Here is a 27,795-nt window from a genome sequence, read left to right as displayed (position 1 = left end):
CTGCTCGGGAGCCAGGCGGCGCGTCGGGCTCCGCCACCCTCACCCCGAGGGCAGTCAGAGCCGCGACAGAACCTCAAGGCTCCAGCCTCCGCTTCAAACTTGTCAGCCACCCCTGACCTGCCTCTGGGTACAAACAATTCTTCCAAACCGAAGGAACAAAAGAGCAAGCTCCCTGGCTCGGCAACCCCGCCGCTAAGCCGAGAGAAAACATCCTTTACGCGTCGAAGATAAGGCTCCAGCCGGGATCTCGGTGGGGAGCGAGCTCCCACCCTCCGTCTCTCCGGCTGCGAAGGCCCAATTAATTCTGTTTAAAGAAAACATGGTCTTTGAAACTCCCAAGATAAGAATGTACACTATCTGGACCCAACAGAATGGGCAAAACATCCCCTAAACAAGAGCAAAGTTTTCTCATCACAAGCAAAGTAATTAAATAAACCCGGAGATGGAGAAGCTAGGGGTGTCAGCGACACTGGGGTGTGGTCAGGGCATCCGTCCCCTGGGCAGGCTGCTCGCGCCCACACCACCTCTCGCTGCTTAAACAGGAAACAGGAGCAGAGAACCGGGGAGACAATTCCAGGTGCCTCGGGAGCCTAAAAACCCTCAGTGTCGTTGATTTATAATCCACTCGTTTTGTTCACCAGCGTATGTGGGCACTGCTGAGGATGCCAGCCCAGGTCTGGGGGCCTGGAGCCAGTACAAGATTAGGGGGGATAGAATAAAAATATTAATATTTGGTCTTTGTTTCTCATGCACAACTTCTAAACCCCTTGGAATGTCCTGAGTGATCGACTCTTATTCATTATAAGTCCCTTTCAAACACACCTGAGTTTATGCCAACGAGGTGACTCTTGGTGGCCCTGGGATAGCTTCAGGTGGGGCTGGTCACAGGAGACCAAGCCCTGATCGGAAACCGAGAACTCTCAGCCCCGCCTCTCCAACCTCCGAAGAGAGAAGGGAAACTGCAGACCAGGCTAATCACCAATGGCCAGTGGTCTCATCAATCCTGCCGGCGTAATGGAGCCTCTGTTAAAAGCCCTAAATGGCAGGATTGGGAGGGACTGCTGGTTGGTGAACACGGAGGCGCTGGGCAGGTGGCACCCCGAGGGCATGGAAGCTGTGGCCCTGCCCCGAGCGTCTCCTCCATCGAGCTGTTCCCGAGTCGTGTCCATAACAGACCAGTCGTCAGTAAGGTCCTTTCCTGAGTTCTGTGCGTGGTTCTAGCAAATTATCAAACCTGTGGAGCATGTTGGGGGAACCTCCGAACTTGCTGCCATATCAGACAGAAGTGTGGGCAGCCCAGGGACCCAACACTGGCACCTGGCATCTGAAGTGGGGCAGTCTCGGGGGATGGAGCCCCTAACCCGGGGGCTCCGCACTAACTCCCAGGAGTTAGAGTCAGAATCGAATTGAGTGGTAGGACCCCCAGCTGGAATCTGGAGAGCTGGAGAATTTGTCAGTGGGAGAAAAAACCCCTGGAGGGGGGTGTCTTTGAGAAAAAATATAACACTGCACCAGGGCCAGGTCATTCTCTGTCGTCAGGGGCCGTTCTGTGCCCTGGGGGATGCTGAGCAGCACCCCTGCCCTTCGCCCCACCCCGTGCGAGTGGCCGCCTTGGGAGAAGAGGTGCAGTAGACAGGACGGCCAGGGAAGGCCTGGGTAGGAAGGGGCGTCTGAACGACAGCAAAGAAGCCAGCCCCACGGGGATCCGGAGAAGCAAACGCCCCGTGAGGAGAGACTCTGGAGAGCAAAGCCCTAGAGGACCTTGCGAGGGCCGGCCCCTGGGCTGCGGGGCAGGGGCCGGAGACCCGGACGGAGGGGAGGCAGGGCCTTCGTCCAAGTGCAGAAAGGGGCGCACTCTGTATTCTCCCGAAAGGGTCTTTACAGTATAGCTATTAACTAAGGTAAGTCGGTGAAGAAAGTAGAGTCGACGGGGCTGTACTGAAAGGAAGGTGGACGGCTGCCCCGCTCCTGCACTGGCCTTTCCCACACACCACAGACAACCCCGGGAACAGCCCCTCGGACACCCAACACCCGGCTCATTCTGCCTTTAAAAATGCCCGCTCGTGCCCCTTGCCCTGGGCCCGTCTGGAATGTCCACGTTTCGGTGCCAGTGGACTCGGGTTCGACAGGACCCTTGGCTCTCCCGTCGGGTATTAAACCTAAGCCTCAGGTGTCCATTTCAGGGAGATTGCTCCCCAGCCCGGGCTCCACGCTGGGCCTTTTGGACGCAGCGTATAATGGTGGGAACCCGGGGCCCCTGTGCGAGATCTGATAGCCGGTCCCAAAATAGAACGCGTCTAATTCCCCGGCTAGGAAGCCCCCCTATTAACCTATGCACCCCAAGCACCATTACCAAGCCATTTATACAAAACTGTAATTGAGAGATCCAGAAATACCACCGTAGATTAAGTAATTGAATGCCCCCTCGGTGTGAGATCGATAAAGGGCATCCAATTTCACCCCGGGAAAAACTTATTAAATTATCGTAGCCATAAGCTGATACAGCAGAAGAAAGATGTATGAAACTTCAAAAGAAATCTGGATGGATTTAAATAAATAGCTTCATTTAGGTAGAGCATTTACATCTGCCCTCCGGGAGCCAAGAGGAAAATACAGCCAATAACATTATTTTACTTTAATGTTTCAAAGGAAAAAAAAAATTGATGGCTCTTAATTAACCTTTAGTAAAACACAAAGCCTCCCTCTGATTAGTCTGTCTAACGGCTGACATTCCTCGGTGGGCTGCGGATATGGAAATACATTTTTTCCAAGGAATATTAATCAACGAGAGGAGGAAGGAACATTGTTTACATTTAGCTCAAAGATATCATTAGACTGTCACCGAGACCGAGAAGGAGACTGGGGATTTCGGCACCAACAACAGGCGACCAGTTTGAGTCCTATCCCTGAGCTGAATGCTTTCGCTCACAAGGTACAGAGTTAACAGAACACGCCACAGCCCTCGATGAGCACTCACTGGCCTGCGGCTCATGCAGAGGACACTGGTAGCAGCCAGGGGCAAGGATGCTAACGTCGGGTCCATTTAGTGACCTCAGACAAGCCACTTCGGTGGCCGGGCCTCTGTATTCTCGAAAGAAGTCCTTGACAGCCCGGCTGAGTGGCTGAGCGCCGAGCCAGGGTCCAGGTGATCGCGGTTCGATTCCCCGTCAGGGCACGTGCCCGGGTTGCGGGCTCGATCCCCAGTCGGGGGCCTGCAGGAGGCAGCCGATCCATGACTCTCTCATCATTGATGTTTCTCTCTCTCTCTCCCTCTCCCTTCCACTCTCTGAAATCAATAAAAACACATTAAAGATAAAATAAAGAAGTTCTGGACAGTAAACAGACCACACACTGCACTGGAGCTTGGGTGCTGGGGCCAGGTACCTGGCTTTGACCTTGAGCCCGTCGCTCAGCCTCCCTCCTCTGGTTTCCTCGGATGTCAGTTGGGAATCATCACAGGGCATCAAGTGAGCCAGTGCGTGCAAAGCGCTTAGAAGAGCCTCCGGCCCGTACTAAGTGCTAAATCCGTGTTAGCTATTTTATTGTTCTATGTGCACCGTCCCGGCCACAGTTAAGTATCTGATCAGCAGCAGTTTCCAACACTTTGCTGCATTCTCGGTTTCAATGCGCAATCCCTCCCTGTGTTCACCCCCAACCCCATGAGTGCCGGTGCCCTTCCTCCAACTAAGGGCGGGAACACACTCCTCTACCCCTCGGTATGAGTTTGGAGACGTGCCCCGGCCAATAGAACGAGGCAGGAGTGACACCGGGCAAGTTCCAAGCCTGGGCCTGAACACGCGTGTTGCTCGCCCTCTGCACCTCTGCTGTCACCACGGGGCGGACACGACAGTGTGGCCAGGAGGGGATGGGGGACCCGTGGACAGAGCCACCTGTCCGAGCACAGCCTGGAGCAGCCGATCCCCACAGACAGGCGAGAAATGACAGATGGCTGTTTTAGGATCACTGAGTCTTGGGCTGTTTTGTTACGTGATAAAAGTTAACTGATGCGCTTTCCCACAGGTTACAAGCAGATGTGACCGAGGTAAACCCGTGCGATTCTACATCTGAGAGTTCCAAAAAGTGTGTTTATATGAGGAAGGTGAGTCACGAGCAATTCACCCAAAGACCCAGCGAGTCACCTGAATCAACGACCCGCCGTCAAGACCCCTCGGCTAACACCGGAAACAGCTGCGCCAAAACCCAGATGGCTGCTGTTCCCACATCGAGACAGAACTGCCCAAATGTCACACACCAGGTGATTGTCTGGCAACGTGTGTGTTTTGACAACCACAGCTGTTCCGTGTCGTTATCCGGACAGCTGGCCCCAGCTGCCCACTTCCCAGGGAAGAGGCCTTTCCTTCCCCTGTTCGGTTCCTGCGATTCTCCCTCGCTTCCTCTCCTGGAGCAGGCCCTTCCTGCAGCCTGATTGCTCGGCTTCCCTGCCAGGTCTCACCTTTCCTGACGACCAGACGCCTCCTCTGTCCTTTGTCTGGGACACGGACTCTCATGCTGTGGGGCCAGCAGGCTCTTCTGCGTTGGCCCGAAACACGTGTCATGCAAAACTCAGGCTATTTTAAAAGTTATGTCTTTTGTTCTGTTTTTGTTTTTAATCCTTACCTGAGGATATTTTTTTATTGCTTTTCAAGGAGAGTGGAAGGGAGGGAGAGGGAGAGAAAGACACTCGCTGGTGGGCTGCCTCCCACACAGGCCCCGACTGGGGCCAGGGGTGAAGCCGGCAACTGAGGCACCTGCCCTTGACCGGAATCGAACCCGACACCCTTCGGTCTGAGGGCTGACGCTCTAACCACTGAGCCAACACAGCTAGGGTTGAAAATTATTTTTAAAGCATCCTCGACGCTACATACTTGAGTTCACCATCAACACTATATTTGTTAACGACGGCCTTGCGTGCTTTTCAGCAATAAGTGTCCTCCAAACGGTTATTTTATTCCATAGGAAATCAGCATCCTCACCGAGATCAAGTCTCCACGCCAGGCAGCCTCCTTTCCACCAGCCCAGGGAACCCGCTGTACCTCCGGCCACCGCTGAACCACCTGCGCCTGTGGAATGGGAATAACAAACCTCCGCCCCCGGCGTGGGTGTGGAGAAGCACCCGGCGCGGAGCGAGCCTCGGCAGCCACAGGGACTGCTGGCACCGCTGCGGGAGAGGCCGCGGCCCCGCTCCGGCCGCCTGCTCGCCGTGTGCAATTCTAGGCGCAGGTGGCCGATCCGCCGGCCGCTGATCCGTCCCCGGTGAGAGAGGCGGGTGGCGGCTCTGGGCCGGCCACAGACGCAGGAAGTAGGAGTCACGGCTCACGGGGGCAACAGCAAGAAGCAGAGCCGACGGGATCATTCGGTGCCTCGGCAACCAGGCTGGGGAGCCCCGAGAGCCTGGGACGGCTGCGGGGGCCACTCGGGAAAAGCTTAGTCCCTCAGAACAATCGTCCGCCCAGCACTTGTTTCTCTGCTTCACTCGGAGGGTCCCCTCCCCAGAAAGTGTCCACCCCCGAGGCCTAGGGGCCTGGGCCACGTGAGCCACCTCCGGGCGGGGAGGCAGCAGAGAGAACCTCCCGGGAAGACCCCCCGGGACCTGTGCTGCAGAGTCCCCCTCGCTGAAGGGTCTGGGCGCCCCGAGCGCGACGGTGGGCAGACCCAGCCCAGGTCCACCGGGGCCCAGGTCCCTCCCGCCCGCCGCGGCCGACTCGGGAACCGTGCGGAGGCTGGCGGCCAGCGGAAGGTGCCGACCCGGTGTCCTTCACGACGGGCGGAGGAGAGGACGCGCAGGCACGTAGCTCACCCGCACAGAACCCGCCGAGAATAACGGCCCCGCAGACGCCGGGGCACCCGCAACGCATAAATCAGAGGCGGCGCCGCTGAGTGGCCGCAGCTGCGTCCTTCCCGCCAGATGGCCTCGCCGATCTGAATACTTGTAAACATTGTTTTATTTCCAAAGATAAGCAAAATAAGAATGCGGTTAACCCTTGAACAGAAGAACGCTGAACACCGCCGCTGTGGAGTCTCTTTCCGATGGGAAGCGGAAGCCATCGGACCGAGTCCCAGGGCCCCCTGGGGGTTCAGGACAAGGTAAAATGGGGGGTTTCTCCGGGGGACCACCTGCAGTCCGCGAGCGTTCCCGTCTGCCCACGAGACAGGCCTGACCCTCAGGAGAGTGGGAGGAGACAGGGGCCACACCTCCAGCACCAACCCCAGCCGGGCGTGTGGACCCCACGGGGTGTGGCCCCAACCACGCCTCACGCGGCTACAGGTGCCTGAGAACAGGCACGAAAACCAAGTCCCCGAGACGTGGAAACACACGCACGCCCGCCTGGCTGCTGTGCGCCCTTGGGAAACCGCTGTACCCTCCTGTGCCTCAGTTTGCTCATCTGTAGAATGGACGCCACGGCGGGACCCGAGGCGTGCAGAGCTGTGAGGAGTCCATGGGATAATCCCCTCAACATGCTCAATAAATGGCATCCAAACAGCACGGCCACCTCCCTTCCCTCCCCTCCCTCCTTCCCTCTCTCCCCTCTGCCAGCAGGTCTTGGCTCGGTGGCGGGGACTCGGCCTGCAGCAGGACGACCAGCCAGGCCGGGACTTGAGGCAGGAAGGGGAGCTCGAAGGCCTCGTATCAGCGATGCGGGCAGGACTGAAGGGCCAGGAGAGGAGCCCTTCCCCGAGGGGACTCTCACGAAAAGCTGGTGCCACCAGGACACCGGAGCCACGAGCCGCTCTTTGGGGGAGAGGAGAGGCCCAGAGAAGAAACTCACTTTTAAAATAGTTTCAAACCCTCCTTCAGACTTTTAGAAAACAGACCCAGTTTCTGAGGACCACACTCACATCTGAATCCTGACCCCCACCCTCTGTAAACTAAACCGGTCAAGTTCTTACGTAGAGATGTCCCACCCGATGTGCGACCCGGGTGTGGCCGGTCGATCCAAAGGAATTATTTCCTCTCCTCCAGTGAGGGGAGGCATTTCTGAAAGCATTTGGTGGTATGTGAGGGTTTTTCCCGCCCCAAAAAAAACCTCCCCAAGTTTCAGTCCTTGGCGCAGAGAAGTGGACACTCAATAAATATTGTAACGAGGGTGCGTTCTCCAGGAACACCTCCGAGGCCCTGGGGCCAGCTAGGACGCCGCCTGAATGCCACCGTCTGCGCCCATCCTGCCCCTGGCGGGCTGCTGGCCCAGGGCAGAAGCCCCCTTTTGCAACGAGGTAAAGCAAGTGGGGACGGATGGGGAGGGAAGGGGACACGGGATATAAAATCAGACCACTCCAGGAAAATGAGGCAAGTTCCTCTCGGCATTAAGCACAGAAGTGGGATGTTTTCCACAAAGACGAATGTGCTCATTAGGAAGGTCGGGGTTTGTTGGCAGAGAGCAGCCTGGGCTAAAAAAAGGTCTCAACCTTTTTTAAAAAAAAATGACTTTTAAAAAATCCTTAGAGCTGACTTCCTATCAAGAACTGCTCTGGTCCGTTTCACGAAAACAAGTATTTGGCCAAAGCCCACAGCTGCTCAGAGCTAAAGTCAGCTTGGGGTCGGCAAGAACTTCTCCCGACACCCTGAGCGCCTAGTGGTGTCGGGTCCAGGCACTCAGATCCAGGGGAGGCCGCACAGCCACAAAACAGCAATGGACTTGCAGGCCACGTAGCCACAAAACGGCAATGGACTCGCAGGCCACGCAGCCACAAAACGGCAATGGACTCGCAGGCCACGCAGCCACAAAACGGCAACGAACGTGGAGTCCACGGAATGCACAGTGAGCAGAGCAGGGACAGGCCTGACACGGCGGCACTTGCAGCCCTGGGGACACCAGAAGATCACCAGCTGTGGGACTCTGAGCAGGCCACCTAACCTCTGAGCCCCTGGTCACCACTGGGCTGGACGTGGGACATTCACCATCCCCTGAAGTATCACGGAAGATGAAGGCGGCGTGTCTCTTTCATTCACGGTTACAAATATTTCCAGAAAGAAGAACATTAGCAAGGAAACCAGCAACACATATACAGATTTAGCACAGTCATGGACAGAGAATTCCCAATAATCGTGGCGTTTTGTACTTAAAAAAGAATTTTAAATTCTGCCTCTCTAGGATTAGTTCCTACGTCTCTAGACCTTTCGGGGGAGTTTCTGAAGGCGCTCACTCCGTCGACACAATTTTTCAGGATTGAGTTCAGAACAAAAGAAAAAAAGTCCCTCTTCCTTTGGGATGTGTTTCCGTTCTTTCCTGTAAAGGAAACTTGGAAATGTTTCAAAAACATCAAGTATTCAGAGTCAACTAAAAAATTCCAAATTTCCTCTCTCCTTCCTTCCTTCCTTTATCCCTCAACCACCTCCCTTCTACCTACGTAATTAAATTACCTACGTAATTAAATGAGCTCCTCCACTTAATTAACTTGAGGGGTTTACTGGGGTTATGGGTGGAGAAAAGTAGGATTTTGGAGTAAACAATTACCCAGGGCATTCCGATGCCAGGCCTGGGAGAGGTGAGTGTCGCCAGCTCTATTCCAGGGGCTGGGGGTGGGGGGGTGGGGGGGCAGAGATGCTTCCAGAGCCTCTTCAGCTCGCAGGTCACTGTCCCGCCTGGTACTCACACCCGGGGCCTCTCCCCACGAGGCCAGGACCTGCCCTGTCCCCGCCTCTGCACCATCCCCGAGCCCCACTCCCTCCTCCCCTCATGAAACTGGCAGAAAGAGACAAGCTGACGCGGTCACAAAGCAATCCGGGGCTATTTTCACGTCCTGATGACAAACAGTTAGGACCTGGCTGGACCGCCCTTGGCTGACTCCGTTTTTCTGAGGTTTTCACACCCTTTCTGCTGTTGTAAAACCTTGAGCAAAAATACGTGATTAGGAAAAAAATCCCAAAGATGCTCTCCCTACAGCGCATTCCCTTTACAGTTTACAAAGGAGCCGGAGACCTTTCAATGGGGGCGGGGCGGAGGGGGCACCCCACCTGTCTGCCGGTCACTCTCCCCCGGGGCCGGGCCCCTCAGTTGCCAGCTCCTTCTCTGGGCCGCCTCTCCCTGTCCCCTCCTGCTCCGCCCTCGGCTTCCTGAGACCACGCCCTTGGGTGACACCACAGCAGGACTCCGGGAAGCACAGGCCAGGGGCTCGGCCTCTTCCCTCTGCCCCACTCACCCCACCCGCGGGGATCCCACCCACCCCAGGGGCCTTGCAGCTGGAGCGGGACTGGCTGGGCCTCTGAGCATCTCCGGGCGTGGGCTGCAGTCCCGAGGGACAGGGTGACAGCTCGGCAGACACCACGCTCCAGCCGAGGCCGGAGGCCGGGATCGGGGGCCGGCATCTGCAGGCAGCACACGCCAAGCCTCTTTAAAATTCTCTCTGGGGATCTCAAGGAGAAATTAGGAACATTTCTCAAAGGTAGCATGAAACCCGTAATCACTATCTTCTATGGATACTTTCTGGCCATGAAACCGCCGGCATCTCCCTTAGTTGCTGGGAGCGAGCGGCTCAGTGGTCAGTGCTCGGCCCCGAGGGGAGACACAAAGGAGGGCGAGCTTGGGTCCCCCCGCCCGAGACCTGCAGTCCGGCTGGGCCCCAAAGCCACCAGAACAGAACCTCAGGGCCAAGCGGCCACCTGCAAGGCCATATTTTTAAAGCGCTCATGTCCCAGGTACGGAGGTCCGTCAGCCTGGCCCAAATCACGGCCGACTGGCTGAGTCTGGCCAACGGGGGATGGTGTGTGTTGGCAACGAAGCCTGTGACAGAAGCCGAGCCATCCAGGTCTGCGGGCAAAGTTTGAAATATAAATTAACATCATTTCCCCAAGCACAGCTGGGTTTTCAAATTTCATTAAAGGTTGTGTCCAAACATGTAAAATGAGAACAATGTATTGAGATACTTACCCAGATACTTAATGTCAAACTCACAGAATCTTTGCCTCAATTAGTGAACTAACTGAAGCAAAAAATGAGCATCTGGTGAATTCCGGGACGAGCTACCTCCAGGTCGCGCCTTCCCTGGGGTCAGAGGCAGAACCACCGTGGGTGGGTGGGTGGGTGGGAACCAGTCTCCAGGTGCCAAACCCAGCCGTCCTGACCCCCGAGTCCAGAGCCCACGCACTTGGCATAACTCAGGGAGGCCCACCCCCACTTCAAGGGCCAAACTTGAACCTCAGACTAAGACAGCGAGCTCCCCGTTCACCCACCCAACGGAGCAGGAGCCCTACCCCGGCCGCGGCCCAGCGAGGAGCGGGCATGCGGCCACGGACCAAGGAAGGTCACTGCCTGGCGGAGCTCACCAGCCAGTGGGGGAGGCACCCGAACCCCACCAAGAAGAAATAACGTGTCAGGCAGGCCACGAACTACGGTCAAAACCAGCTGCTGAACCCGAGGAGCTGCTGACTCATCGGTGCGCTCACCTGAGCGTCACCACCGGCCACACCTCCACGGGACGCCCGGCCGGAGCTCCCGCTGCCGGGCCAGGGACGGTGGCGCCAAGGCGGGGGACAGAAATCAATCCCAACTCACTGTCTGGGGCAGCTTTCTAGGGCTCAGTGTTTGGAGGGGCTCTAGCCCATCGGAGTAGAGTTAAATAAAATCAAATTTAATTTAAAACTCAAAGCCAAGTTCTCGGGCTCACTGGTGGCCGGTCCTGCCCCACCCGTGTGCCTCCCGCGCAGTCAGAGTGAGGCACGCTCACGCGTGTTCCGGGCTTCCTCCAAGCGTGGAGGGTCAGGGCACACGCGTCTTCGAGAGGCACCATCTGGAGAGGACAGGGGAGGGCGGGGCCCTAGAGCAGCCCCCTGGGGAGGTCCCTTCCTCAGACAGGTGTTCTTGAGGCCATGCCAAGGGCCAGGTATGTAGTCAGGCTGACACCGTGCTCCCAGGTGAGCAAAGCGATGGGGACAGCAGGGGCGTCTCTCGTCTCCTCCCATCCCCAGCCCTCTGGATGAAATCGCAGCAAGGAGGGGACACCCCTCCCTCCCATCAGTGGCTCGGGAGGAAGAGAACATGGGCCCCAGGCCCAAGTTCAAATCCAGATGAAGTTCGTTTTCATATTTTATTCTGCCCAATACGTCCCAAATATCATTTCAATATGAACACGGTATAACCGTGACTAGCGAAATAGTTTGCGCTATTTTTTTCACACTGAGTCTTCCAGATCCACTGTGTTTTTTCCACGGACAGCTCATCTCACTGTGGCTGCTAGATTCTCCCCAGAAGCCCCTGATCTGCGTTTAGAGCTCATAAAACCCGCAGCCGAGAAAGGAGTTACATCCCCCGTAGCTTCAAACATTCTTACAAGTTCTCCAATAACTGAGTGTCTGTTTTTAAGTTAAATTAAGATGAAATGCCATTTAAAGTTTCAGTTCCTCAGATGCACTAGTCACGTTTTAAGTGTCCGCCGGCCACGTGTGGCTGGTGTCCACACTGGGTGGGGCAGATACACAGCGTCCCCAATGTCCCAGAAAGTCCTGTGCATAGGGCTGCTCGAGCCCATTTCTCATTTCCTTCATTTCCCCCCTCACCCAGCCCCCCAACAAAGGCGCCTGGGAGTCACTGTTCTCCAAAACTGATGCACAACTCCCTAGGGGTCCCAGGCTGCACCCCAGATGTACTGCACCCACCGCGGGCAGGGAGGCAGGTGGCTTCCGAGCCTCAGGTTTTCCTTCCTCCCCAGCCTCCCCCATCCAGTACGGCCATTGTCGCGAGTCAGGAACCGACGACGCCAGGGCGGAGCGTACACCTCGGGAACCAGACGCAAGAGAGACGCGCGGCCTGGTCCACTTACACAAAGCACCAAGAACAGGAGACACCGGCCGAGGCCGGGGAGGTCGGATGGTGGTCGGGATGCTGGTCTCCCTGCCTGGGCGTGGGGGTGGTTCATGAGCGGGATGAAACCAGGGGTTTCTGGGGGCTGTTCCTCTACTTGACCTAGGCTCTGGTTGCACAGGTGAGCTGTTGGTGCAGGTCCATCAAGCTGCGTGCGGACGGCAGGTGCTCTCTAATGCACATCGGATAAACCCCAAGAAAAACAAGTTCATAAAAAGGAAGGTTAGAGCGGACAGTGTTGAGTTTCTGCCCTGAGAGAAACCGGGAGGGAAGCAAAGAGCGTGCAGGCGACTGGACACAAGCATGAACGGGCCAGTGCCGTCCAGTCTCCCACCTTGACCGCGGAGGCACGCGTCCTCCCAGCGGGTGAAAGCCTGTCTGCTTTCCGAGGCGCCAAACCAAAGCCCACTCCGTTCGCGCGTCTTAGAACAGTTAACAGAGCCTGTAACTACTTAGGGCTGATTTTACAGCCCAGCTCACGGGCAACGGCTAATGACCTCCAGTTGCCAGGTTTGATGGGCTGCCAGGGTCTTAAATGGCTCCTCCTGGAGTGGACTTGGCCAGGAGGCCGCAAGCCCCGGCCCTCCACTCCAGGCCAGCTCCTGGGTCCTGCTCAGCTTGGCGGCCACTCGTTCACTGGGCGGAGGCGAGGGCGGAGGTGGGGTTTTAAAAGGCGTTCGTTTGTATTCTCTTAGCCTCTTTCCATCACCGACCAGCCCTGGGCACCCCTGGGGAAAGTGACGTGCTGTTTAATCCCAGTGTCTCCCCACATCACGTCCAAGGGGCCCCAGGGAGGGAAGGACACTGGAAAGGAAACTCACACCGTAGCCTTGAAACAAGTTCCTTCCAGAGAATTCCTCAAATCTCGCAACACAGAGAGAAAATAAATCAATCCCAGGAGCCCCAAATTTCCCCAGGAAGCCCAGGTCCCCTTCAGGTAGGGAGCAGAAGGCTCCAGGCGGTGTGGGCCACCCCAACTACAGGGGCACAGTGCTGGGGGCCGGGGTCGGGGTGGCTGTGGAATCAGTCCCGGCTCCAGAAACAAGGAGCCCACAGTCCTGACCTTTAAAGAGAAAGAACAGGGGTCCCCTCACGGGGATGTGTAGCCTCCCCCCTCGGGCTCTGATCCAACACTGCAGACTCTGCCCCTCCAGGAGGCCCGCTAGGACCTTCCCTTCCTTCCCTGAGGGCCCCCCGAGAGCCCTTGGTGTTCCACTCTCCCCACGGTCCCCGTCTTTACCTGGAGCTCTCCAGCCCCACCTGCACCTGGGGCAGATTGGCTCAGCACAGCCACAAAAACGCCCACACATCACTCCCCCGTCTCCACTTTGTCACACTCTCCACCGCAGAAATCAAACGGTCATCCAAGTTTGACGCCGGGTCCACCCACTGGAACCCAAGCTCCATGAGGGCGGGGCCTTAGCCACCGGCTGCCCAAGAGCCAGTGTTTCTTCCCCGCCTGTGTCCCTCCGGGAGTTAGGGCTCGTGGAGCGGGGACACCCAGGCACCTGAACACCAGCTGTCCACACTCTCTCTCACCTCCCCCAGCGTCTCCTGTAGGTAGAAAGCGCAGAGCACAGCCGTGGGCAGGTCCCAGGATCCAGGCTCAGCCGGTTGACCCTGGACAAGTCATCCAACCTCCGAGTTCCATCCGCCCCTGTAAACAAGTCACTGACCTCTCAGGGCTGGAGGGAGATTAACTGTTACGTAAAGTGCTGATCACAATGCCGCAAACAGGACAACGGGATTTTCCTTCTATCTTCACGTTTCCTTCCGTTTGAGTCCACTGTCTAAGAATGTTGACTCAGGCCCGAAGGGGACCCTGGCGCCTGACTCACTGGTTCATCACCAGATTCCACTCAGTGTGGCTCTGCTGGACACGGGGCCGGGGGCGTGGGGGGCACAGGGCCCGAGGCACAGGGCAGGGGCGGACACGGCAGGCGAGATCCGGCCCCTCTGCGGAGCGTGGTGTGTGCAGAGGAGAGAGACCGTTTCTCTCTCTCTCTTTTCTTTTGTCTGAGCATTGAGGGTTTTTCCCCCCAATGGCTTTAAACCAGACGTATTATTTCGTTATCTCAGACTCCCACGCTGGGTAATAAAAATATTGTGGGTTTTATTTTTTTTTTATTTTTCCTTTCGCAATAAAAATAGCTGTGGATGTCTTAGCGGAGAAAGTAAATAAAGCGGCTTTTGCTCGCACGGGGCGGTGCTACACTTGCTACTACTAAGTGCTGGCCGAGGTTCCCCGGAATGGGGGGGCCTCACCGTGGACGCCCAGGTAGGGCACACACCTTTCCTCCCAGGCTGGAGTCACCAAGGCCAGCGGTGCTGTGGCCTCCGCAGAGCCGGATGGATCCTGATGGGTTCTCCGCCCCCCGCCAGGACGTACAAAAGGCAGTTTCCTTCCTTCTCCGAGACTCACAGCCCCATTCAGACCAGTCGGCTGTGACAATGGAAGGAGAGCGCGGCATCCAGGCTCCCTGGCAGCTCCCGTCCCCAGTGACCTCTGTGCAAACCGAGGACAATAGGAGGAAAGCCCGGGGGCCGTGACCGAGTCCCTGGGGACGCGGCTCTGCCAGTCCCACTTGGACGGCTTCCCGTGTTCTGAGCAGAGCTCAGCGCCTCCCCCACAGAAAATAACTTGACTCTTCATTCAAGACTCCCGCTTCCAGCTAGAACACGGGAAGTCCCGCTCTCCTCCGCTCAACCTCCCCCGCTGGCCGCCAGCCCGGGTGCTCCTTCCAGCTTCTCCACCGGCCTCCAAGGGGAAAGGTGCCCATTCAGTGGGTCCAAGTCCCAGCTCGGTGCGGGGAGAGAACAGAGACTCAGCACGGAGCGGAGCCGCTAGTCCAGGCCCCACAGCCCCTGCTCCAGAGACAGGCTCCAGGCACCGGAGTCCTTCCTCACCGGGGTGTGCACGCCAGCCCCTGCCCCCCAATTCTGCACACTGGCTTTCTCTGTGGTTGGAAAATGACTGGGGTGGCCCACAATGGTCCCGAACCCTGGACTCTCTCCAGGGGCCTCCATTCAGCTGTGAGGACGGAGCCCATATACTGGACACTGGAGATGAAAACCCGAGAGGGGGTGGAACCCTCCGCCAGGGACTGAGACACGGGCAGGGACAGAGATGACCTTGACAGTGATGGGGCAGGAAGGGGGGCTAGAGAGCCACTGAGGCAGCCTTTTGTATTTTGGGTTCACACACTAGAAGGGTTTTAGATTTAGGTTTTCTCCTCTCCTCTGCACTGAGCTTAGAGAAGGTTGGTCCCCTCGCCTGTCCACTGTAAAGAGCCCAAAGGAGAATTTTTCCAGATTCCCATTTCGTGGAGCCTGAGAAAGCGCGTGAAAGCCCACCCACAGGCCAGGACGCTCGCTCCGTGACTCAGTTCAGCTCTACAGGTCTCTCCTCAGTGTGCACAGGGTCAGGCACCCGGCAGACCCCTCGGGGCACTGCGGGGACCATCCCCCGCCACTTACGGCCTGCTGCTCACACAAGGAGCTGTGAAGCATCACACAGATTCCCAGGGCGGCTCCTGCAGCTCCGACGCGCACAGGGCCCGGTGCTCAGAAGCGCCCGCACTTGGCCTAATGCTCCTGCTGCCCTTGTCCTGAAATTCTTAATAATTTCTCAATACGGTGCTCACAAATTCATGTTGCACTGGGCCCTGGGAATGGTACAGCCGGTCTGGAGACTCCTAAGGCGCTACATAGTCAGAACTAAAAGGAGAGAGAGCCGGCCGGTGTGGCTCAGTGGTTGAGCATCGACCCATGAACCGGGAGCACGTGGCTGGATTCCTGACCAGGGCACATGGCTGGGTTTTGGGCTCCATCCCCACTGGGGGGTGGGCACGAGGCAGCCGATCCATGACTCTCATCATTGATGTTTCTCCCTCTCTCCCTCTCCCTTGCTTTCTCTGACATCAATAAACTTTTTTTTTTTTTTTAAAAAGGAGAGAGAGAAATCACGTCCAGGAGCTTCTCGCATTCCTGGTATAAACAACGCTAAAGAGTAAACGTGTAGAAAGTGGGGGGGGCCTCTCCAGGAGCATTTCAGAGTCGGAATCTCCCGGCTGCACCGGGAAGGCGGCCCCTCCCGAGGGCCAACTCATCATCACCTTGATCCATACCAGCACCTCCTCTAACACAGCTCTGCCCGGTGATTTAAAACTAGGGGCCCCCTAATTTATCATGTTAAATGCACCTCCACGCTCATCCCGGAGCCCGCCACGGCCCCCGCGCTCAAGGGCAGGCTCCTCCGTGGAATTTACAGCCTGAGGCTCGCGCTGGTCCAGCGCCTTCAGACGGGAAAGTCTTTACCTTGGGCGCGGTGGGTCCCCTCCGCAGCCGGGAACGAAAACCGGGCCCTCCCCCAGGCGAGCGCCCTGCTCCGTTAGCTTTAAGGCCCATCCCCGGATCGTGCGGTAGACAGGCTTAATGTCAACCTTCGTTTGTGTAGACTGCAAAATCAATTAAGCACTTGCTGACAACGCCCTCACATCGCATTCGGGTGGCATCTCGCAATTAATGCTGCCCGGAGGCAGAGAGCGAGAGCTCCTCACGCCCGCTGGTTATTCAAGCATCGCTCCGGCCGGGGCGGGGCGGGGGCTCAGACGCAGCACGCTCACGGGGAAGTTGCATCTTTAAGAAATCAGCCCGTAGATGGTTTAATTAAAACACACAGAGCATAATTCAATTGGAATTGAGGATCCTATCAAACCAAATTAGGCAGCAGACATCTTCCCAACCCTAAAAGTACCGACAAGGGACAGGGTAGAAATTTCACTCGGACCTTTGAGTGTTTTACTGGTACAACTGTGCTCACCAGTAAAACCAACCGCACTCGGGAATGAGGGTGACAGATCCTCTCAGCCGAGCCCCTTGTGTTAAGGAAAGAGAGTCAGAGAAGCCTCATGAGCGGCCCCAGAACAGAGCAGTCAGTGAGAACTAGGACCAGAGATGCCCAGGCCCGAACCAAGGAGGGCAGACCCAGGTCAGAGCCAGCAACCGCGGAGATCAGGCCACCTGGGTTCAAGTCCCAAGTCGACCACTCATGACCTTGGGCAGGGCGAACCTCTCTAGCCTCAGTCTTCATGTCTGTAAAACGGGCATGTTGAGCATGTCTGTCTTAAAGATTGCTCAGAGTCGATGGAATAACATAGATAAACTCAGATGTTGGCTCCTGTTATCAGTATTACACCAAACTCTCCTCAATGGTTCCTTTTCTCCAAGAGTCCCTCAGATGGGGGTGAAGGTTACCTACATGCACACACCAGGGATGCTGCACCCACAGAGCACCACGTGGGCACGGGGAACACGTGGAATGCATAGATAATGGGTCTTCTGGGATTTACTGACCCAATGGAAATGAATTTTAATTGATGGCCAATGGGAAGGGGTCCAGAGAAAATCTAAATAATCAACGACACCGGAGTTCATGAAATTCTAAAATGCTAACAGAGAGCTGCAGATCCCTAGGCTGAGTATGATTGGATGGCAGTGGCTCAGTCAATGGCACCAGGGCCATTTCCTGATCTCGAGAGAATTCCATGGCCACAGAAGGTGTCATCGTTGTGGGGAGCCGGGTAAAGGGTGCACAGCAACTCTGAACTATTTCTGCAGCTCCATGTGGGTCTAAAACCATTTCAAAATAAAAAGCTGAAATGACATTACAACGAGGCAACGTCTCAGAGGGCCAGAAGATTAAGGGGACTCTCGGCAAGTTTCCAACATGTCAGTACAGCCCACGTCCAGACACTGTGGCCCCACTGGGATTTGGGAAGACAAGTTGAATGAGCATCTGAAATGATTCTAAGTCAAACTATTCTGGGGGAAAAAATTTTCTCTTTTATTTCTCCACTTACTAAATTTATTTTTGGTCCATTGTTTAAAAATGAACCATAAACAACATAAAATGGAGATGTATATTGCTGCAACATCTGATAAACATTTATTAGGAAAACTTGGCAAAGTTACACCCTTAAGGATGTCCAGAAAGGGCCAGAGAGAGATTTAAAGCTTAAGAAAACAGCTGACAGCCCTGCCTGGTGTGGCTCAGTGATTCAGCATCATCCCAGGAACCAAGAGGTCACAGGTTCAATTCCATCAGGGCACAGGCCCGGGTTTCGGCTCGATCCCCAGTAGGGGGGTGCAGGAGCCGGCCGATAGATGTTTCTCTCTCACATCCCACAGATGCTGCAGTGATGAAAAAATGTACGTTAGTTACATCGGGACATCTCGTCAAGAAACAGAGTCACCGTCCAAGTTCCAGCACAGACTGAGGACAAAAGAGGCTCATTCCTGACATCGCTGTGCAGGTCACCTGTCGCCCACTTTTGCCGTGGGAGCGCTGGGGAGTGACTGTGAGCTCCGCAGAAGAGAGATTCTAATCACATCCACGGTTCTTAAAGAGCTCAACACGAGTGTGTGCACACACATGCATGCACACGCACACACGCACACACCACACACGCTGATGCCCAGGCCCACCCCCAGGAACAGACGCAGGACTGGAGTAGGTGGATCTCTCTCCAAAAGCTCCATGGGGTCCTGGTGCAGCACCTGGGTGTAGAGCCAACAAGGTTCCTGCAAAGTGTCCTTCTCATTACACCTGCAGAGGCGCGTTTGACGTCAACGGGAACAACATGAGACGTATCCAGGAGGATGTTAACAGATAAACGTTCCATGGCATTGAGAACATTCCAGCAGAAAGCACTTCTGTCTATGGCACCAGAACTCAGATGGTAGCTGGGAACCAAGGGCTTGAAAAGCTGGTGTAGGAACCCAGCCTAGGACCCTGGATGCAGCCCCAGCCAGCAAAGCAGCCCCCCACGCCCACCCGGGGGAAGTCCCCGGCGGCCCACTCCATTCCTTCAAATCTCCGGCCCAGCAGAACCCTTTAAAAGCAGCTTCATAACATCCCCTGGGGTCACCACCACAGCCCCTTCTCATGGGCTCGGCCAGATCAGATAAAACGTCGTTCCCGGAACTGGTCCCTAATGTGATTATTCCCCGGACAGGCGCTGCCTCCCGCTGCTGCAGGGACAGGACTGGAAAGGAGCTGGCGCCACAAGCTGCAGGGTTTGTAGGCAACCGGATGTTCTAGAGCCTCCATCAGGTCAAAGGCTCGGCAAGGCCGTGACCACCTGCCCACCCAACCAGCCGGCCAGGAGGGGGCCCGGGGCTTACTAAGAGCTTCTCAGGGAGCAGGGTCAGGGTAACTGGGCTGACCCCGAAAACCCAAGTTCAACCCTGACTCCACCTGGCCTCTCTGGGCCTCAGTTTCCCCATCTGTGAGGTGGGGCTGGGCTATGTTTCTCCACAGGCCCATCAAGCTCTAGAATTCAGACAATTCTGAGGGAGGGTCAGAACCCCATCTGAGAATCGAGCCTTCACTAGGACCAGAGAGAGAGCACGTACAAAAGTAAGTCAATCTTATTATTAAGAGCAAGGGGAAAAAAATCTCATAAAATATTACCTCGGAAACAAAAACATGTCCACACAGAAACGTGTGCCCGCAGCAGCGTCGCCGTGAAAGATGGAGGCAACACCAGCGTCTATCAGCGCAACGAAGGGATAAAAGGCAGTGTCCGTCCGCACGAAACAGTCGCTGGCGTGAGGGGGAGCGAAGGACCCACACGTGTGAGCACGTGACGAACGGCGAGAAGCTGCCCGTGAACGGAGCCGGTCCCCAAAGGCACGCGGCAGACGATTCCGTTCATGCGAAGCCCAGGACAGAGAATCAGGAAAGGAAGTAGATTTCCAGCTGCCGGGGCCGGGGGCCGGCGAGCGGGGAGACAGGAGGGGCTGGGAGCCGATGGAAACGGGTTTTCTTTTTGATACGATGAAATGTCCTGACGTCGAATGTGGGGCTGGTGCTGTGACTATACTAAAGACCACTGAATGGCGGGCTTCCGACGGGCGAGGTGGATGGTATGTGAGCTACACCTCCATAGAGCTGGAGTGGGCAAAAGGTCTGTTCCATGCTTTTTAAAAATAAATCAGATTTTTTTTAAGAATCAGATTTTTTTTTGGTAAAATGCCCGCGCGCGCACACACACACACACCCCTCTCTAAACAGTCCGGCAGCTTCCTCACCAGCCCGCGGGTCCAGAGCCGGTTTTCAGTGGGCAAATCTCTTTCTTCCATAACCCAGGAAAACTGCTGACTCACAAGTGGGCAGGCCTGCACTTCTCTATTGATTTCTTTCCATCTTAACAGCCAAGAGCAAGCTCATTTTCTACTGCCCAAGTGGCCAAGGTCTTGTCTACTTTTGAAGACATCATTTTTACTCTGGGAGCCAAACCGTATCCTATTCAAAGGATCCATCCAGTTGCACCTGTCACCCACCAACAGACGGGTGGTTTTTTTTGCCTGGAAGATATTTCTGCGGAGGGGTCCCATTCCCTAAGCTCCTCTTTCCCACGTCTTTCCACACCTGCCTTCTCACAGGACCTGCTATGAGTGCGCATGAACGGCTTCTCCAAGTAGGACACAAATGTCAGGCCGATCCCTCCACTCAGCCTCTCCTTTATTCCCACTGGCGACTTTCTCAGGCAGGTCGGCGTGTCCTAACCGCAGCTCTGACATTCGAACAGTGCCCTTGGCGTGGGGTCCCTCGGGGCTTTCGGGAACACACTGTCTTTATGAAGAACTATGACACACAGTCAGAGGGTCACATCATCAAGGGTCAGGCTAAAGATGACATGGAATCGGGAGTTTCCCACAGTCCAAGAAGCACGTCCTTGCTAAGGACGAGATATTTCTAAGCCCGGCCAAGGTTTCTTCCAGATAAGACGTGTTCACTGACGGTCCAAGGAAGGGCCCAACGGGGGAGGTTCCGCCCTAACACTCACTGGCAAACCGGGGGCAGCATGGGGCCAGAGCCAGCTCTCCACCCCTCTCCCCTCCAAGGGGATTCAACACCCAGGCTAAAAACACCAGCCACGTGGCTGGCGGCAGACACTGGCTGACGGGAAACGTGAAGGTCCTGGCGGGACTTTCTTCCATCAGTGCGAGGAGCTGACAGGCGCTGGGAAGGGCAGATGGAGCTCCCCGACCCCTTTCCACGAGAGTGAGACGACAGTGCACCTTCGGAGACCTCCCAGGCCCCAAAGTGCAGGTCCAGCCTCCTGGCAAAGATGCCACGAGCCCAGGCCCTCAGGGCAGCTCCCTACAGGGCACAGCAGAGCCAGGCAGAGCTTTCCCAAGGCCCAGGGCTGCCCGGGAGGGACGGGTCGGCCACCTCTCCTGGCCTTTCCTCCCTCTCAGAGGCCACACCGTTACCTTTTTGACCACAGGGAGCAAAATGGACCTCTGGGCGTTTGTTCCAATGTGAAACCCCCAGGATCCGGCATATTGTGTGAGAAGATAATTGTGCCCGGCCAGTATCTGACGACTTGCCCACGCCGGGGTATTTTCCAGGCACCTGGGTGACTGGGCTGCCAGTTTGAATATTTTCATCACAAACACAACTCTGGAAAGCGGCCAAGTTTCCATTATAATGACACCTCTGCTTTTGAGGATCCGCCAGCCCGGCTTCCTCCTGAGAGCCACAGGCCTGGGCCAGGATGTATTCTAGAAACCTAAGATAGGAGTCGGGGACGGCCTGCCAGGGAGCAGGTCCCGCAACCTGCCCGGGCTCTTTACGCTCCGAGTGCGGCTCAGTATGTAACATCCAAAGCCACCCCGGGACGCTTCCAGCGAGAGCCGCCTGGCCTGCCCTCCGCCTAATCACATCAGTGGGAACGCAGCCGGCCTGACCCCAGCCTGTCCAGTGTCAGCCGGGAGGGTTTCGGGGCACAGCTGTGTGCCCAGCCCCCCGAGAAATATACACATCCACACAAACACTGCACATGCAGAGTCAGGGAGCTCGGAGACCCCCCCACTCCCGGTTATGAGCATTTAAGAAAACCACAGAGCCCATGCGTGCTGAGCACTTACTGTGTGCTGGGCACTGCTCCAGGCCCCCGGCAGGTGCTGCCTCGGGGCGGGGAGCCCCACTCGGAGGCCAGAGTGCAAGGCCGTCCTAGAGCACTCCAGCCGGGCTCCTGCGACCCCCCGAGCCGAGCCGCCCGTCAGCAGCCTTATGTAACCGTGATGCCTTCGGGTTCTGCCGCGCCCACTCACAGGGTGCCGCCTGCCGCCTCCACTGGCTTGGCCGCGCCCCTGGCCCCAGCCTGCGCCTGGGGGGCGCAGGGACGGGGCACTGGCTGCCGCTGCAGTTGCTGCTGCTGACGAAAGACACTGCCCAGGTTCCCCCACATCCCTTTCAAAATCAGCACAGACTGAGAGCCGGCCTCCTCCCCGCTCGCACTTGCTGGGTCACACCCACCCTCCCCCCACCCCATTTCCCTCGCTCCCTCCGAGGGCTACAAGCTCAGCCTGTGTGATCTCACGGGGCCTCCGCCCTCCGACTGAGACAGAGGGGACACCTGTCTGACCTGCCTGGCACAGGGCCAGCTGGGAGCCGGCGGGAACCCAGCCAACGACGTGGTCAAATGTCTTCCTCCCCGGCTCCGTAACTTAAAAAAAAAAATTCTACGTTGGCCCAAATTCACAGGAAACCCCCGCTTTTCTGCCTGGATATCTGGACTGGATACACTAACCAGACAACGGCCACGCCGGTGCCTCGTTTCACGCTGTGAAACAGGCCTACGCATACATCATCTGTCCTGGCGCTTCGTTTAAAGGACAAGCGTCCCGGGAGGGAAATCAGACCCCGGCTCCTGAGGACAATGAGGACACACTGTGCGAGCCAGAGCGCCCGGCTCCCAGGACCTGGCGAGCCGAGCGAGAACAGTCCCTCGTTCACAGGCCGCAGCAGAGCTGCCGAGGAAGCGAGTGCCTATCGTTGCCGAGCATCCGACCACAGGCCGGGAGGGAAGGCGGGCTGCACGGCTGTCACCGGTGACCGAAAGCGTCCCCTCTAACTCACATGCCACTAAAGGGCCGCCCACTGGCCAGCTGCTCACCAATGACACTCCCATGCCAGCTGCTACTTTTGAGAAAGTTTCTGCCTTTAGAGTGTAAGGGGACTCCTCTCTCATTCAGATGGGTTCCCGGCGGCATTTGTGGAATCCTGGGCCTGGAAGGGACACAAGAAAGGGACAGGGTCTGGATGCGGGGACAGGAAAAGCAGAGCCACCAACCACAGCGAGCGCCTGTTCATCTGGGAGCTTCCCAGGCTTAGCCAGCCTGGTGGGACAAAGGAGCAGGCCTGGGAGCAGGCCCGGGAGCCGGGGATCGGAGACCTGGCTGATTAACCACCCCGGCTGTGCAAACTCAGACAAATCACCCCACTGCTCCGAGCCTGTCTCCACGCCAGTTAAAGGGCACAACCCCTCCCCAGCACTTTCCCTTGCCTCATGGTCCTCCCAGCTGTTCACGCTGTTCACAGTTCATCTCTCCGTCTGGCTCAGGCATTTCTGTCTGCTCCCCTCCTAGGAGGGCTGGGACTCTGTCTGTCTCTTCACTGTATTATCACCACCAGGTGCTCAACTAAGGGATCTGTTCAGTAAATGAAATTATAGGAGAGGTTTTATGCCCAGTGTCACTTTCCACATGATGGGAGTTCATCAAACAGCCACTCGATGACTACTTGACCCACAAGAATGTGATGGATCCTGGCACGTGGCCACAGCCACGATGGGCACCTGTCAGTTCTCAGTCCCTCAGCCCTCAGGTGTGTGATCCCCATGTCCTATCGCATGTCACATCTCTCTGACGGGGGACGCCCTTCCCACTGTACAAACACGGGCCCAGATGTTGAGCTTCAGGCCTCCTGGCAGTGCACTCACCCGACCCTCTACTCAACTTCTAGAACTGGAGCCCACGCTTCATACCCAGGCTTGAGAATTCTCTTGAAAATTAGCAAGACCTATCAAGTCTGTTTTTTCCCCTGACTGGCTGGAGCTGAGTCAAAGCTGCCTTCTCTAGGTGGGCCATGGGCTCACCCGCTCAGGGCAGCCCCAGCCTCCTCTCCTCACCCCCCTGCGCCAGCAAGGGCAACTGCCAGCCAGGCCCTGGATGGCCCTGATCTAACACAAACCAGCAGCAATCCAAAGCTTCTGGTGGTGCCGATTCAAAGGGCCTGGGCCTCCTGGGGCCCAGCTGGTTATCTCGGAGTTTCTTTTCTGCTCTCCTCCAAATACCAAACAAGCAGAGTCCACTTCCCAACCTCTCCCGGCCTTTCCTGCGCATAGCACCTCCTCCAGGTGCAGGGATCCATCTCCTCTCTTTCAGGCATGTGGAAAGCCAACACCTCGCCTCTCTCTCTGGGCCGGGGGCAGCAGCAACAGAGGGCGAGGCGGCCCTCCCAGCAGCCACAGACAGTGCCGGGATTCTTGGCCAAGACACCAGTTCAGGCACCACAAGTTCTAATTGCCAGAGAAAAGCAGGGTACATGTGCGATGGATCCACTGTGGGCAGACCTGCCTCCCAGCCCCCCCGATATCCCGGGTGAATTAACCCTGCTTCACCCCCAAGCCAGCTCTCAGCAGCCCTGCAAGGCCCTGGGAGAAGAGGCACAAAGACATTGCTGAATTTCCTTCAGAAGGCCCTGGAGACGGCTGCTTCCCCCGGGGAGCTGGACCTCGGAGGGCAGACCTGAGCTGCAGCTGCACCGCTGCTCAGCCAGGCACTGAGAGGGAGACCCCCGCAAGCCGCTTCACTCCCCTGGCTCGATCCAGCACCGGGGAGCAGTCCAGGAGGAACATTTTCCTACCCATTCTTCGGGACTATTAGAAAAACTTAGCTGATAAAAAATGCCTGATTTAAAAAGCATTTTCATTCCCCCGCGATCTTAACATCGTCCATGATCTGTACTGTGTATCAACCCAGACACCCTGCTCCAGCATGCAGTTCCTAAAATTAGAAAGTGCATGTTCTGAGAGGGAGGGCTCCTGATTTTGCCAAGCGGGGGCCAGCGCGGCCCCTCTGCTCGGGCTCTGGGCGCCAGGCACATCCCTTTGCGGGTGTCCCGGAGCGTCCTGGAGATACACCTTCATTCCTGAAAATTCCAGGCCCTTCCCTCTCCCACCGCGAGGAAGGCGAAGGGCCGGGCGCGGGAAGATGGGAGCCCGGAGCCGGTCTCGGCCCCAGCCGGCTGCCTTCTCCAGCCTCCCGGCAGGAGGCGCGGACGGCCGGCAGCCGGCACCGAGCCCCGTCCCCGTGTCAACACCCGCCGCTCGCACCACGCCGCCGGCCCACCGGGGCCACTGGGCACCGACGCGACGGGGCGGCCCGGCAGCCGCGCCCACGACCCCGGCGGCCCGAATCCCCGACCCACGCACACGCGCGCAGGCCCACCCTTCGCCCCAGGAGCCGGCGGGCGCTTCCACGGCTCCTCATTCATTCCCCTTGGGCAAGGTTCCCCCCCACGGGCGCCTCCACCGCGCGCCCCAGGGGGCCTTCAGGGGGCCCCGCGGGCGCCACGACCCACGCCCCCATCCTGCGGCCACCGCGTCCTCTCCGCCCGCACGCGCACCCCACAGACTCGCGCTCCATCACGATCGCAGGGGCCGCCGCCCCGCGGGCCCGCCGCCCCCGGCGCCCCCGGCGCCCCCCTGCGCCCCCTTCGCCCCCGGCGCCCCCCTGCGCCCCCCGCGCCCCGCCGCCCGCTCAGACCTGCCCGCTCCGCTCGCCGCGCCCAGGCCGGTCGCGGACGCCGAGCCGCCGCCGGGAAGAGCTGGCAACTCCGAGTCTCGCCGCCTCCTGAACCGCGCGGGGCGCAGGGAGAGCGCGGGGGGCGGGGGCGGAGGAAAGGGGCGGGGGCGGGGAGCAAAAGTTCAGGCTGCTCGGGGCTGGTCGCGCCCCCATCTCTTCCCAGGCCCGCCCCCGGCCCCCACCCCCCGGAACCGGGTTCCACAGGCGTCGGCGCCGGGGACCCCCGCCCCCGCCCCTCGCCTGGCGCGCGCGCTCCGCCCCAGCAGTCGTGAGACTGGGGGGGGGGGGGGTCGGGAGTTGGTTCAGAGCCAGAGGGGGTTCTCGGATGCCCACCTACCTGCTCAGCCCAGCCCGCGCCTGGAAACTTCCTCGAAGTGCGCGGGGGAGCAGAGCGCCGGGCTGGGGACTCTCCGTCCCCCTCGACCCCAACCACCACCGCCCAGAGCGCGCTCGCTAGGTGGAAGCACCAGTCTGTCTGTCCGTCCGTCTTCTGCCCGCAGCTTCCAAACAGGGGAGGCGCGACTCCTGGGACGGTTTTCTGGTCAACCGCCCCGCGTGTGCCGCGCCCGCGTGCGCCCCCCGCAGGCCGCCGGCTGTCCGCTGCGCCGCCGCCCCTCCGCCAGGTCCGCGTCCCCCCGCTCCGGCCGCATTCTCTCGAGCCGGGGAGGGGGCGTGCGAGCCCCGGCGCAGCCGCCGGCCAGCCCTTCCCGAGGGGTCCCCGGCGCGGAGCTCGGGGAGCGCGGCCAGGGCCGGCGGCGAGGGGCCGCCCAACGCCGGGACCGCGGCAGCCCGTGGAGACCGGGCCCAGCCGCCTGCGCTCGGCGCGCTCGCAAGTTCATTGTCTGCCTGGGCCCGGAGCGCCGCGGGGATGGAGGCTGCGCGCACCCTCCGCGGCCGGGACTCCCCCGGCCCAGCGCCCGCCGCCGGGCGGGGCGCGAACGCGGAGGGGCCCGCGGCCGCCGCCAGACACCGCTCCCGCTCCTCCCCGCGCCCGCCCGCGCCCGGCACCCAACTTGTACCTGGGAGGCCCGAGCGCAGCCCGGGAGCCTCTGCGGCCCCGGCTCCGCGGGAGCGCGCCCAGCCCCGCGCCTCGCGCCCGCAGCCAGGGCGCGTCAACCTGCCTCCCCGGCGGGCGCGGGGAGGAAAAGTTTGGGAGTGACGTGCGGATGGCGCATGAAACCTCCGAGGAGAGCCCTCCCCGCCCATGTCGCTGACACACGGCCGCTGAGCCCCGAATGTGAGGTCGGGGGCGCGCCGGCGGCTGGGTCCCCGCCCCTCCCCTGCCCAGTAAACGCGGCGGCGCGTGCGATGCGGCGATTTCCCAACGCGAAGCGGCCCGAGACCCCCAGGTCCCCGCGACCCCCGCTGGAGACGCTTTTAACGCCCGGGCGGGCAGGAGCCCGCCGCCCGAGGATGTCCAAGGCCCGGCGCGCGCGCGGGCGCTGCGCCCTCTGTTGCGTTTTCCATCCCGCGAGGGCGCTCGGGGCTCCTGGGCCCGGCGTGTTGTTTCCACCCGCGGGGGGGGGCTCGGCGGGACCCCGAGCGCCGCGCCTGCCGCAGTGGCCGGAGGCGGCCCCGGGAAGCCACCTGGGCGGCCCGAGGTCACGGAGGCCACGCCAGTGGCCAGTGCCCCGGATTCTGGAGCGAAGACGCCATGGGTTAAAGAAAAGGCACTTTGAATTCTGGAAGACTCGGCTCAAGGGGCGCTTAGAGCACCCAGCCCAGCCGCTGGGAAAACAGGTCCCGGGGACAGAAAAGAACCCTTGTCTTCGGTCACGCAGCCCTTGGCCTGCCCATGTCCGCGTGGCCGCGGTCCAGACCCTCCTCCTTAAAGCAACCAGAAGCGGAGCCTGCACGCGCTGAGGGGTGCTTCCTGACAGTGCCTGGCCCCCCTTTCCTCTTGTTCTGAAAATGCTGAGGCTTCGTCTCACCCCCCAGGAAGGCCACCCTGCCCCAAGGCCATCAGCGTCTGTTCCGTGTCCATGGCAGTTAATGCAGGGTCACAGCCAGAGGGTTGTAACTGCAAATGGGAAGATGGGGCGAGAGGGGACTTCTTCTAAATTGTATGTTGTTTTTCTGCAAATAGCGCCTCTTACATAAAATCTACACAGAAAGGTGAACGCAGCACAGCCACCAGCCTTGGACTCTCCGATTGGGTTGTTTTTTCCATACAGGCTCCACTTGGTGATTTTTCTGCATTATTATTTTTTTTAAAACAAAACCCTTTTTCTGGAAGTACAATGAGCTGCTTTTTGCAGGGTTCATAATTCCCAATAGATGATGATGCCATTTTTCAAGGTCTCACACACATCGTGGCTTTGGGGCTTATTTATTAGCT

General features: G+C 58.3%; 1 protein-coding gene across 5 annotated transcripts in view; it reads right to left on the bottom strand.

The window, feature by feature from the left end:
- Nucleotides 1-26,617, bottom strand: part of CHST15 (carbohydrate sulfotransferase 15) — a 50,233-nt gene extending 23,616 nt beyond the window's left edge. For 2 of the 5 annotated variants that reach the window (XM_081158648.1, XM_081158652.1), the window contains exons 1-2: nt 25,795-25,988; nt 25,419-25,505 (exon numbers count right to left, since the gene is read on the bottom strand). The gene's annotated coding sequence lies outside the window, so the exon portion shown is untranslated. Of the gene's footprint in view, nt 1-13,334; nt 13,434-25,418; nt 25,506-25,794; nt 25,989-26,476 lie in introns of those variants that run through there. The other 3 variants (XM_081158650.1, XM_081158649.1, XM_081158651.1) reach the window with 3 other exon arrangements.
- Nucleotides 26,618-27,795: the final 1,178 nt, after the last annotated feature.

Source organism: Miniopterus schreibersii (genome assembly GCF_964146895.1).
Source record: "Miniopterus schreibersii genome assembly, chromosome: 14".
In the NCBI taxonomy this organism is placed as follows: domain Eukaryota; kingdom Metazoa; phylum Chordata; class Mammalia; order Chiroptera; family Miniopteridae; genus Miniopterus; species Miniopterus schreibersii.
This window is presented reverse-complemented; position numbering and strand designations above follow the sequence as displayed.